This window comes from Mytilus trossulus, chromosome 13, assembly GCF_036588685.1.
Source record: "Mytilus trossulus isolate FHL-02 chromosome 13, PNRI_Mtr1.1.1.hap1, whole genome shotgun sequence".
Lineage (NCBI taxonomy): Eukaryota > Metazoa > Mollusca > Bivalvia > Mytilida > Mytilidae > Mytilus > Mytilus trossulus.
The window spans coordinates 51,860,943-51,875,734 of NC_086385.1; the positions used below are offsets into that span (position 1 = coordinate 51,860,943).

The following is a 14,792-nucleotide window of genomic DNA, read 5'->3' on the forward strand; positions in this document are numbered from 1 at the left end:
CGCATCAGTTTTAAATATATATACATGAGAAAATGCACGGCCACAACTGGAAACATATTAATCATACGTTTTTTGATTGAGTTAAGTCTGCCAATTGATATTTTATCGTATGTTTTTTTATGTTGTGATGTTATGCTATTGTTTCAGAAAAAGGGAGAAGGTTTGGGCCCATTAAAACGTTTAATCCCGCTGCAAATGTTTGCACCTGTCCTAAGTCAGGAATCTAATGTACAGTAGTTGTCGTTTGTTTATGTAATATATACGTGTTTCTCGTTTCTCGTTTTGTTTATATAGATTCGACCGTTGGTTTTCCCGTTTGAATGGTTTTACACAAGTAATTTTGGGTCCCTTTATAGCTTGTTGTTCGGTGTGAGCCAAGGCTCCGTGTTGAAGGCCGTACTTTAACCTATAATGGTTTAATTTTTAAATTGTTATTTGGATGGAGAGTTGTCTCATTGGCACTCACACCACATCTTCCTATATCTACATACACATTTTTTTAAAAGATAAGCTAATTATAACCCTGACAAAGCAACAGGGATACAACAAAAAAACGTTGAAAATGATGGTAAAGGTAAATTAGGTTAAGAAAAAAGTAAAACAACAACAAACAAAACTAAAAGAAAAATTCAAAACGGAAAGTCCCTTCCCTTTACAATTCGCAAAATCATAACCTCAAACAATTTGACCGAAAAGAAAACAACTGTCATATTTCTGACGTGTTACATGCATTTCATTATATTGAAAATGGTGAGTTAAACCTGGTTTTAAAACTAGCTAAACTTGCATGTTCATGACAGTCGGATATAGTTATATTATATAGAAAACAATGTCACTGAAAACTGCCCAGAGTCTAACGAGACCATATATTGTGCTGGGACAGTAAAATCGAGCACGTTTTTTACTCGACTAGTCTCGACACTATCTCGACACTACCTAACCAAATCTAACTGTATTGGACTTTGGTCTCAACTTTACTTAATAAGTCTGATTCAGTATTTCATGATCTTGGTGAAGTATAAAATGGTCTCGACCTGTCTCGACAAGTCTTGACCTTCAAATTTAGACTTGACTGGTCTGAATCAGCCCTACTAACTAAATTAAATATAGATCTAACAACATTACAGGTTATTTGGTAGTTTGATTAGTTGCTGAGGAATAAAAGAATTTATTAAATAGGAATATAAGAATTAATAATTTCAGATAGTCATCTCTAATTTCGATACCTTTTTCAAATCAACTTGGATTTTCATCACACTATACAGCTATCTCAATTATAATTTGATCTTACACAATGCCAGGTTATTTGGTAGTTGATTAATTGCTGCTGTCACATTTGAGGATTTAATTAATAGGTAAAAACAACTTTAATTTCACAAGAATGAACCGAACTACCAAATAAACTGGAGTTTGTTAGATCTATATTTAATTTAGTTAGAACGGCTAATTCACACCAGTCAAGACTAAATTTGAATATCAATACTAGTCGTGACAGGTCAAGACTGGTCGAGACTGAGTAGAGACTAGACAAAACAGGTCGAGACTGGTCGAAACTGGTCAATACAGGTAGAGAATGATAGAGCCTTGGTCGAGACTATTTCAGACTGCACAAAGATCATAGTTTTACTGAATCACACTTATTAAATAAAGTCGAGTACCGTTAAGAACAGTAAAGTACTGTCGAGACAAAAGTCGAGTAAAATGTGTGCTCGATTTTACTAGTCGAGCACAGAATATAGGTTATTCAGACTCTGAGCAATGTCTAGAATGTGTGAACAAAATAAACAGACATGATAGGTAAACTTGTTAAAAAGGGATACAACAGTCAACTCTGTGTTCTAATTTCAATCACTATAAAAACAAACAGAAATTTCCGCAAAGAAAGGTAAACTGGCATATAGACAAAACACATGCTAAAATGAAACATAAGAATATAAAAATAATAACCACAGAATGTATACAACCACACAAAAGCGAGATGTACAAGTAATTAAAGAGCCACACCTTAAGGATATGACCACTTATGTAGGCCTGTATATAACAGAATCAAAATAGTCAAAAATCAAAACAATAGATTGAAATGGACGTACTATTTTGTAAAAGGGTAATATTATTGAAATACTGTTTATTGTTTCATAGCATCTGATAGATAATAGGAATATTGTAACAAATAAAAACAAGATTTTGTAAAAAAAAATCTACAGAGATTGTTATAAAACAGAAATACGCCTTTTTTGTCCATAATATGGTTTGGCTTATTCTTAACAAGCCGACCAAAAACAACATTAACAATTCCCAAAATAGTACTTATTTGAACCAGACTATGTATTCATACACTGACTTTATAGATATAATTCCCATCACTGCTTTCGACAATCTTCTATATATTTCGCACAAAATTATCAAAGAAAAGAGTGAAAAAGTGAGGCTGCACATCTCAAACAACAAATTTAAATATGTGTAACATTGAAAGAACAAAAAGGTACACGATCCTTTAATCATGTCACGAACATATCTATGCAGTTTTACTAATCACCTCATTATCAATGCAGATATCGGATGTATTTATGTGCTATACAAATATCATAACATTACTAAGTATGTAAGGATTATCAATACAGTTTCACAACATTTGCCGTCTCTTATTAAACATTATATTATCATTTTAATGTGATATTTTCTACCACATACCGTGTTCTGTAAATTGATATCAATACCACTGTCAATTAACAAATAAACGACTTTTGTTTTTCCATTCCATACAGCAAAATGAAGTGCAGTGTTACCATGCTGAATAAAAATATATAAACAGTATACACATAAAAGGTATACAAAGATTTGAATGAAATCAAGTTAATGAATAGTATCGCATCAACGTATATTTAGTCTGGTAGGTGATATCAAATGATTACAAAAATATATAAATAAAAGCATATGTATACAGCGCTGTATGTACCAAGGTGTAAGACGGTCAGCCAGAAATCCGTTTCAAAATGAACAGAACAATACACCATGAGTTCAAATTAACAAACGAATATTTATCATACTACAAAGGTAACATACTGCAATTGTATCCCTATTTTTAATTGTTTACCTAGTATGTCCGTTTTGTTCACGCATGGTTGTAAATATAATAGAATTTGACGCGACTGTCATATACGTGAGATGTTTCGAACGATAAAACCAAGTTCAATCCACCATTTTCTACAATTTTCTTCGGAGTCTAGTAATTTTGTGATTTTACTTTTTACGTACGAAAATCACTTTTGTCTTTATTTATTTTCCAAACCGGTTAGTTTAACTTGATTTCTTGGTAGAATTTGTGTAAGCTATTTATTTTCTACATTCTTTCATGTACTTGAAAAAAAAACACATAAATAATAATGTTTGTACATTATATTGCCTGTTCTTAGCCTTTTTTAGCTGATTTGTTTAATTTAAACTTAAGTATAATGGAAAACATTCATTTTTGATTAATAGCAAGTAAATCAAATGTAAAGATTGATTAGAAAAAAATAAAAATGAAGTGAAGTTGATATAAAAAAAAGTAAGAACTGAAAGTCCACAAAAAGCAGTATATTCATACCAAAACTTAAACGATATCATGACGATCATGAAAACGACAAACAGACAGCTGTATACGAATCTCTGTCTCATAAAAAAGACAGCATTACGAACACAATCAACAACCGTGGTCTCAGGTCAACAGAACGTAAGTCATCGGACTGCACTATTTATGATAGCAGGTGCTCAAACACGGAAAACACCGTTCATGATAACTGTTGCTGCAGAACAGGTAGCACTGGTGTGATATCATACGCTCAAGGACGGACAGCACCGGTCATGATTTCTGATGCTTTAGAACAGACAGCACCGGTCATGATATCAGGTGCTCTTTGACAGACAGCTTCAGTGTTATATGAAGTACTTAAGGACGGACAGCAACGGTCATAATATCAGGTGTTGATGACCAGACGACACCGATTGTGATATCAGGTGCTAAAGTACAAACAGCAACGGTGATGATATATGGTGCTCCATAACAGACAGCACCGGTCATGATATCAGGTGCTCTTTAACAGACAGCTTCAGTGTTATATGAAGTACTTAAGGACGGACAGCAACGGTCATAATATCAGGTGTTGATGACCAGACGACACCGATTGTGATATCAGGTGCTAAAGTACAAACAGCAACGGTGATGATATATGGTGCTCCATAACAGACAGCACCGGTCATGATATCAGGTGCTCTTTAACAGACAGCATCAGTGTGATATGAAGTACTCAAGGATGGACAGCAACGGTCATAATATCAGGTGTTGATGAACAGACGACACCGATTGTGATATCAGGTGCTAAAGTACAAACAGCACCGGTGATGATATATGGTGCTCCAGAACGGGCAGCACCGGTCATGCTATCAGTTACTCCAGAACAGACAGCACCGGTGTGATATTGTGGAAAGATGAAATGTCACTGGTTTGTATGTATACTAATATAGTTTTAACTTTCAGAATTGTACTTTGATCTATATGATAGTATGGTTTTCTTTAAAATAAAATATCCATTTGAACATATTTTTAGGTTTTGTTTACTTATTTACAGAATAGAATCTTACATAAATAATAAAAGAATAAAGCATTCTCTTTTGTTTATCTTTATTTGCTAAATAAGGTGATGACCTGAGTTCTGGTAAGTGAACCCTTTAAATGCCTAATCATTCTTTTAATGGTCCATATTGGTCACTTTGTCTATTCTCATTGGTCAGTTAAATCACATGCATATGTGTGAAGTGGAATCTCTTTGTTCTTTGAAAGTATTCTTTTGGTTTTACTCAGCATGAAGGCAGGCATTTTGAGCTATACACACTTATCTATATTATGATGTCCATGAGTCTTTATACTCAGCCACTGTGTTACTTTGTCACCATTTTATTTAGTTATTTATGATTATTCACATATATTTAATTGTCATTTCATTAATAATTCTAGTGTATTTCAAATAAGTGATGATTGACTGACGGATACTACAGCTAAATTGATTAAATGGTTAAAAACTATAAAAAAAAAAATTGAAAACGTTTATGAATTTATATTTAAAACCATAAGATATTAATATAAACTACCTGAGAGTTCATTAAGCTAGTAAAAAGTAAAATCACAAAAATACTGAACTCAGAGGAAAATCAATACGGAAAGTCCATAATCACATGACAAAATCAAATAACAAAACGCATCAAAAACGAATAGACAAGAACTGTTATATTCCTGACTTGGTACAGGCATTTTCAAATGTAGAAAATGGTGGATTAAACCTGGTTCTATAGCGCTAACCCTCTCTCTTTAATAACAGTCTCATCAAATTCCGTTATATTTACATGATGCGTTAAAAAAAACAGTCACAATTAATAAAATAGTCAAAATATGGGTACATCAGTCATCATCGCATAACAATTTTAAAAGGGACAATTTAACAGAACACAAACACATCTATCTACGAACACATGGATTGACTTGAGTGTCTGACGTCATAAAATTTGTATACGTGACATAAATTTGTCGTTCAATGTGCATACAAACAGTTTTAAAATTTACATAGGTAATGTAAGCATACAGAGTTAAAAAATCAAAAGTATGTAAGAACAATTTACAGAAATAGACCGAGATTTAAACTAGTCCAAAAGTTATAGGTAGAATTTATGAGAATCCAAAAATAGTTAATACCACTACACGATTGAAATGTAAACTCAAAGTTAAGTTTAATGAACAAAATTTGTATTAGTGTAATTTTGCATTTTTGTGGCACAATAGTTGTATTCCTTATTTCATATTCAGGAGTAACTATGTGATGTTGGTTCCATCCCATGAAGGATATTGTTATTGACCTTCGCATCTAAGTGTGAGGTAAGCATTGAGTTGGGTTTTATATGTTTTGCTATCATTGCTGAATAGTTTATTGGCTTATGCTTATTTTTAATTGCTTCGCTTTTGTTTAACATTAGCTATTTAGTTTGTTGTCATGTTAAAACTAGTTTTGCATGTAATTGTATTTTCAAGACACTATTGAATAATTGAATATTTTAATAACAAAATATGAGAAAAGATTAAGAACTTGTATTATTTATTTTAATTGGAAATTCATTAAGTTCTCATTGTACTCATGCTATTATTCTTGAACCATTGTTTTCTAATTTTATATCTAATACTATGGTCTTTTGTTTATAACTTTTCGTTGCACTCTTTCAAGCTTTTTAATATCTAACTTGAAAAAAGATGAATACACGTAATTGTCATTGTCATCTACACTACAATGTTTGAGGCATAAGAGATTGGCATTTGACAAATTATTGATGTAAAAAGTTCAGAATAAAATGTGTAAAATTGAGAATGGAAATTGGGAATGTGTCAAAGGGACAACAACCAGACCATAGAAAAAAAAACCCACAGCAAAACATACATTCAATAGATGTTCTACTTACATTGGTCTGTAAATCTATACCAATACCATTGTCAATTAGCAAATGAGCGGTCTCTGTATCCCCGCTTGTTGCAGCGTTGTGTAATGCGGTTAAGCCAATCTAGACAAAGAAACACTTTTAAATTATACATAGAAAGGACTTTAAGATAAGAGCATAATACAAGAATCCATTTGAGCGTGAAGTCTAGTCGGTAGGTGAAATTAAATGTTGTGGCGAAACATTGAATGAAATATTAAATATTATTTCGATATTTAGATGAAATGAAAATCTCAACATTGTATAGACATGTTACAGTCGACTCTTACGTTGCACATTTATACTTTAAATTTGTCAACTGTGTCATAACATTGATTATCGATTGAAACGGGTAACATTTTTAGCCTATCAGCTGGTAAACAATTATCCTGCACAAACGAATTTAAAAAAAAATCCTTAGATACTATTTATTTGCATTACGGAATATCCGTTGAACTAATAGACTAATCTATTGTCCAAACCATATTGATTCGAAACACAAATCAAATCATTTGCATTGCGAACTTTCGAAGCCCTTTCCTCTGACTACAATTCCATTACTTACATTGTTCTGTACATTCAGATTACAACCACCGTCAATTAGCAACTGAACGATTGTGGTGCTCTTGTTCAATGCAGCAAAGTGAAGTGCAGTGCCTCCAGTCTGCACAGAGAAATTACACTTATTTAATTACATTTAATAACAACAATAAAACAACTCTAGATATGTCATCAAGACCAAAAATTGTACTTTCAGGACTATTGCGTGGTTTGTATAAATGCTAACATTCCGACTGGGTGTTATCGCAACACTTAGAACTTGCATTTTCATATCTATGACAGGCATCTACATAATGTGGCGGGGAAAATTAGATAAGGTGCCAAATCCTACCCCCCCCCCCCCCTTATCCACCCTTAATCTTGCGTAGCACTTTAATAGTATAACTCATGAAGAAACTATAAAAATCATTTGAAAATGGTTTAATTTATCAGATTGACACAACGAAGAAAGCTTTAGACATATAACAATAAAAAACAGACCAGGCGTGGCATATGAGGATATTGATGCATTCCAACAAGGGGGATAAGGCCATCAGTACAGATATGAGACTACTCACAGTTACCGACTGCTAGTTTAATGCTAATGACAACTAAGAATAGACATACATCTCTCGAAGTCACTTAAACCAATAAAGATGCAGTGTTGTTTAATAAATATTTGTTTATTCCGAAAATTTCTAGCTTATTTACATATAGTATAGTATACTATATAGAAAAGTATACAGTTTGTCGTCCAAAATTGACAAATCAAGACATTACTGAAAAGTTAAGATTCCAACTGCAACAAAACGGACGAATTTTGTTTTTCTATTCGGGCATAAGTCATTCAAACAGCTCCATACGTAATCGGGTATTGATATACCGTTTACTATAAACTGCGAAGGTAACTCAATTAAAACGCGTCGAACGCACATAATTTTACTAGAACTAGGCCAATTATACTTCTGGAATTCCTTTAAATTCTTTTAAGTGAGGCATAACCTGCTGAAATTGTAGCTCGTGATAAAATAAAGACTTTAAGTTTAAAATGTATTTCAAATCAAAACTTAATAAATTCATTTATTTTAAAAGCCGTACAAATAACAAGGCAAAAGGGTAATTTTTTGTTTGGGCATATGTAGAACACATTTAACGTCAATCATGTACTTTATAATAGCATACAAAACAGGAGGTTCATTTAACCTGGCATTGGTTCAAAAGACTACTTTTAAAAATAAAAAGGGGTTAAATGTTGATAAACATGTTATTGTCACTCGGTCTGATGGTTTTTTTAATTACTGAAAGACAATAACAATCAAAATCAAGGGGTAAACAAAGACTCACAAAACTAAACGAAATTTACATCAACAGTTATAAATAATAATTAAGAAGCAAAACGAACTCCACTAAAACTCGGGAGTTAAATCAGGTGCTCCAGAAGGGTAAGCATTTCCTGCATCGTATACGGCACTCGTCGTGTTATTTCTTTTTTTAGTTCGGTAATGATGCAAGGTAATCATGACTGAGGAAGAATATCAGATATGATTTCTGACACACTTTTGTCATAATTGCCAAATCAGCTCATGATTGAAGAGCAAACACTCATTAAGGAGTCTTCTGATAATTTCGGTAATCTGGAGCATGTTTGCGACTTCAGATTTCTCTAACTGTTCTAATTTTCAACATAAAAAGCAATTAAACATAGCAGTCATATTTTCTGACCGATCGGAGAAACAAAAAACACGACACATATATTATATATATCCTAAGAATAATTGATTTGGTTAGAATTGGACAAGAGAGGCTATCTTTTATCTCCCACGACGACGTTTTAGCATGTGTTGCATCTGTTTTACATTCACACACGACTAGTCTTTTCTCAATGCTTTGTTTCTCAGACTTTGTAAAACGTGACGTCAAGAATGTTTGAGTAAACATTCGATGAACCAAAGGTATGTTAAAGAACGTATTTGTGTATTTTTTTCTTTCATGATTACTAATTTGCTTTTTCTGTAAGCCTTTGTGTGTTTATTTGTTACATGGTTGTGTGTTCTATAGGGAATATAACACCATATTGACTGTTGTGCCTGTATTTCTAACAATTTTATTTATTATGTTTGTTTTTTTAATTCTCGCATCGATGTCAATATTGGAATTTCATGCGACTGTCATACAAGTTAGAGGTTAAACTAGCTATAAAAGCAGGTTTTATTCACCATTTTTTCGCTACATAAAACAATGCCTGTACCAAGTCAAAAATAGTACAGTTGTTATCCATTCGTATGTGGTGGAGTTTTGATTTTTTCAATTTGGTAACGGACTTTCCGTTTTGAATTTTGCCCGGAGTTTTGTTTTAGTTAACTAATTTTCATCTACTTCTTACTTTGTTCTGTAAATTGAGGTTTATACCACCATCAATTAGCAACCTGACGATATCTATGTTTCTATTCAATGCAGCATAGTAAAGCGCAGTCCCTCCATTCTAAACAGATAAGAAAAAGCACTTAAAAAGTTAATTCACAATGATGAAAAGCAGCGTATGCCCTAACAAACTGTTAATCAACGTAGTATATTATACAAGTCGATTTACATTTTGCAAACATGTTCTGGGTCTTATTGTCTAACCCTTACTTATTTTCACTTCTTCAACTTAAGGTAAACCCTTGGCTAAATTCCAGGTTAAAGGATTTGGATTTAAGCTGGTTTCAGTTCTTGATTAAGTTTTAACCAAAGGAATACATGTATTGTTTTCTTAAAGTTTTACGTCCTGTTAATAACAAGACTACAAAGGTCACATCAAGTTTGATACCACATTTTCTACGTTTTCTACTACAGGTTCATGCATCAAATACTATTGTTACTTTTACAGTCCTTCTTCTGGTTTTGCGTCTAGGTTTACGTGCAATGTGTATGCAATGTTCAGTTGAAGATCAAACCCTGGTTTTCAACTCAATATATGAATATAAAGCTTTACAATTCTAACGGTATTCGTCCTTGTGCTTTATAAGTTTTAAGGGTAAAGTGATTAGTCAATGTATATATATACAGAACTCACAACATTTTGATAATTAATATTTGCTCCTCCATCTAAGCATCTTTCTAATGTGTGTCTATCTCCGTAGCCGGCAGCCTTCAGCAGGTCCTATATAACAGTAGAGAAAAAAAGAACTTATTCGTTTAAAAGCTAGATAAAAGGTTATAAAATGAAAAATTATAACAAATATTTAGTATTGTTATGATGTTTGTGTTCCATTCTATATCTTTTTTTTTAAAGCAAATACATGGCTTTAATGATGAACATCAATAAAAATGTTTCCCACGCGTTTTTTGCAGTAATCTTTAAGACGAAAGCCGAAAGCTAACATTTGAGAGCCAGTGATGTAAAATTGAAAATAAACCAATAGCAGATATATGTCAAAACGGCACAAACGAACAAAAGTATTCAAAAGGTAATATCAATTATTTAAGGAATGACTAAATATTTTTTCTGTCTATGAAGAAATAACATAAAAAAAATGTGGGGCACACTGAATAATAAGCGTAGTGGGTTGTTTCAAAGTGTGCACCACATGTTTTGTGTTATTTCGAATAGACAAATAAATATTACAGTCATTGCTTATAATTTGATTTTAAATTCCATTTTGAACCGGAATAAATCATGAAAAAAAGTTGATACCGTCATGGTCACATGACTTACTAATAATGTGTATGAGCTGATAAACATATCGACGTCAGCTGCCAATTAGAAGACACGTTACATCCAAAATTAAATTATTAAAAAAAGGAAATGGTGAACTACGGGGATGTTTAACTACCTAAAATATCTAGTGTCTTCTCATTATTTGTCGGGATTAAAAAGAGGGATGAAAGATACCACAGGGACAGTCAGTTTAATTTAAGTAGGAGCACATGATACGCATAGTATGTCTTTTATTACGCTATTTATATTTCAAATATGTATTGACTTGTATCCAAAAAGTCAAACATTGAAATAAAAATGAAAACATGTACAAGTTCATAAATCTTTCGTTATAACACGAAACCTTTATTTACCTCGCCCAGTTGTGCAGGTTTCTTTTCTAAGGTCATTGCAACAGTTCTGAAAAGAAAGATGTTTTTAATAAAATGCTTTTTACAAAGAAGTTCTTTACAATCTCACAAGAATGATTCAAACCTAGCAGAGTTATACCGATTTTAACAACAGTTAGAGCATGTATTCAATATATACCACATTGCCTCACATTCACATTAAGAACAAAATTCACACACCTAATAAAATGGGCATTTAAAAAGTCAGAATGTGAATATAAATGTTCAAACTCTTGAAGGTCATTTTTTAGTAGCAATAAACCTAAAACTTTATCAATTGGAAAAGCTTTGATACTCTGTCTGTCCTTGAGTTTTTACTAGATAACATTTTTGTTCGCTTTGGAGATTCGATATATCGCCAAGTTATCGAAATTCCAATGGGGACTAACTGTGCACCATTTATTGTGGACCTTTATTTGTATTGCTATGACTTTCTATTTATGACAAAATCATCAAAGACCCATCGAAACAACATCTGATACACAAATTTAATAATACTTTTAGATATCTTGATGATATTTAGGCTCTCAATATTGACAACTTCAGTATGTATACTAAAGAAATTCATCCTTACTTTAAATAAAGCTAATACTAACAAAGACCACTGCTCTTTCCTCGATCTTGATATATATATATCATTAACGGAAAGCTACTAAAATTTATGATAAAAGAGATGATTTCTCATTTTCTATCGTTAATTATCCATTTTAGATGGTGACGTTCCCTTGTCACCATCTTACGGTGTTTATGTATTTCAGCTTGTACGATTCGCTCGTGTATGTTACAATGTTTTAGATTTTAACGAGAGACATTTATGTATTACTGAAAAATTATAACACCAGGATTTTCGATGTCACAAACTATTCAAAACATTTACTAAATTTTATCATCGGTATATCAATCGTAAATATAGCTCAACATGCAGAGCCTTATACGTTCAGGTATTTCACATCCAATATTTTATGGAAATATTATTTATAAAACACAAACATGTCAGTATTCACCTCGGAAGGTAACAAAACCTTGAAATAGATTTAAGAAGGGATATAATTTACGTTTTTAATTGAGTTAAGTCTGCCAATTGATATTTTATCGTGTTTTTTTTCTATGTTGTGATGTTATGCTATTGTTTCAGAAAAAGGGAGAAGGTTTGTATCCATTAAAACGTTAAATCCCGCTGTAAATGTTTGCACCTGTCCTAAGTCAGGAATCTGATGTACAGTAGTTGTCGTTTGTTTATGTAATGTATACGTGTTTCTCGTTTCTCATTTTTTTTTATATAGATTAGACTGTTGGTTTTCCCGTTTGAATAGTTTTGTACTAGTAATTTTGGGGCCCTTTATAGCTTGTTGTTCGGTGTGAGCCAAGGCTCTGTGTTGAAGGCCGTACATTGACCTATAATGGTTTACCTTTTTTTTAAATTGTTATTTGGATGGAGAGTTGTCTCATTGGCCCTCACACCACATCTTCCTATATCTATATAGTTACGATACTGTTGTGAGGTCATGAAAGATTGCATATTTTGGCGTTAATATTGATTCACTTATAGGGTCTTTGCATCGGAACTAAAAACATTTATTTAAACACCAGTTGTTGGCATGACACGGTTATGTTCTTCTCATATATGTTATGGTCGTATGATACTAAACCCCTCACGGGGTGGATTGTACCTGATATTCATATGATGAAGACATAATTTTTCAATCAGTTTAATTGAAGTCTGGAGCTGGCATGTCAGTTAACTGCTAGTAGTCTGATGCTATTTATGTATTATTGTCATTTTGTTTATTTTCTTTGGTTACAGAATTTGTAGAAGCATTTGAAATAAATCATCTGATATGTTATGTATGAATTAGACTGTCAAAAGTATGAACGAAACCTATAAATAGCAGCACTTAGAGATAATAAATATGTAAATTTCTTTGGGAGAGGATGAGGTTTGCAAAACGATTTTCAGTGTCTTATCAATAGTAGAATAAAAAAAAGCGCCAATTCATTAACATCGACAAAATAAACATAATACTTACGTGAATCCCTCAGGGCCTACAACCTTCGTCTTCAGTATAAAAGGAAATAGATTAAGATTGATATTATAAGTTATATGGTTCGCTACTGATCCCATACGTATCCGTAGAGGGTTAGTAAAATCCATAGGGGGGAGGCCCTCTATGGATCCGTAGGGGGTCAGTAGTTAACCGTTTAACGAATTTGTCGGACGCTGGACTTTTTCTGCGGCGTTTTGTTGAAAAATAAACAATAAAACACAACAACATCAATAGATGACGTCGCAATTAACGCGTCATGAACCCAATATGAAACTGACTTACCCCATACGGTCTCTTAGGGGGTCACCACGTGACGGCGTTTAACCAATAACAACGTGATAATTCATATGTGGTCCGATAAAAGCAAATACAAGTCTAGTCATACAAAAATGTACGACCATTATGTCGAACACTTAGTCTATATTATAATATGACATAATACTGTGTTTAAAAGTCTTCTAAATTATATCTTATTTACGTTATGAGTGTTCTAGGAATGTGTGGTTTGAGGTATCACTTACATACAAAATAAATCATTTCTAAATGTACATGTATTTATCATTTTGTGATATACATTTGTTTAAGTTCAATGTGGTTAATACTGCGTGGTCAGATCAGTGCAATGACCTCTTTGATTGAACAATAATATGTACACTGCTCTCAACTCCCTACATGTAATTTCTGTTGTGTATGTATTCATGTTTATCATCTAATTGTAACCAGACATGATGTATCATAGTATAAACAAATATTTACTCACCATATCTTTGAAATTAATCCTTATTGGGAATCAAAATCATTAATCCATTTTATTTATGAATGAACTACACATCCCTTTAACAAATCGCACGTGGTAAATGATCACTCGACCAGAAATTTAAAGTAATTGAAATTAACATAACAAAAGACGTGATGTACGATAAAATTGAAACTGCTTAATAAATACAGGTAGCCTTTGTGAGAAATAAATAATGATAAAAACAAACTTTATTTAAATAATAATATATGGTGAGAGGTATAGATATATAGATCGATAAGGATTACATGTACATTTGCTTTTTCCCCGACAAATGAGTCTGTAAAAAATGGGGCCCCCTTAGTTGTTTCCTGGGCAACTGAGGGTTGATGTAACAGGTGATTATTAATAAAATATGTTAAATATTAAAAAAAAAAAAAAAAAAAATACTGATAACAGAGTTGCACATATTATTTCTAAAAATCTTATCAGCGTTAACTGTATTACCGAACTCAAGGCTTAAAGTCTATTTGCTGTCCCCGAAACCTTCTAATCCGAGGTTCTCAAACATTATCAAAGTCGATAAAATATTAGTATAACTCAGTAAATTCAGATATGATTTTTTTGTAGAAGTTATATTAATAAGAAGATATAGTATGATTGACAATGAGACAATTATTCACGTAGTTCATATGATGTGTAGAAAAAAAATGCTCTTGTAAACCTTAAATATTGTATTTGGGTTTTTTCAGCGCAAATGAGAACCCCCTCTCCGGCTCCCCCTAAATGCCAATTTAAAAACATTGAAAATCATCAAGCAAACATAATCTACACTTGTTAAATAATTTATATTTATAAGTAATAGTCTTATATAGATATAGGAAGAT

The 14,792-nt window shown here is 32.3% G+C and overlaps 1 long non-coding RNA gene across 1 annotated transcript; it reads right to left on the reverse strand.

The window, feature by feature from the left end:
* Positions 1-9,425: 9,425 nt before the first annotated feature.
* On the reverse strand, positions 9,426-14,107 carry LOC134694644 (uncharacterized). Its single transcript, XR_010102573.1, has 4 exons — positions 13,930-14,107; positions 11,089-11,134; positions 10,091-10,177; positions 9,426-9,517 (listed from the first exon to the last, which is right to left on the reverse strand). It is a non-coding gene; the product is annotated as an uncharacterized LOC134694644 (long non-coding RNA).
* Positions 14,108-14,792: the final 685 nt, after the last annotated feature.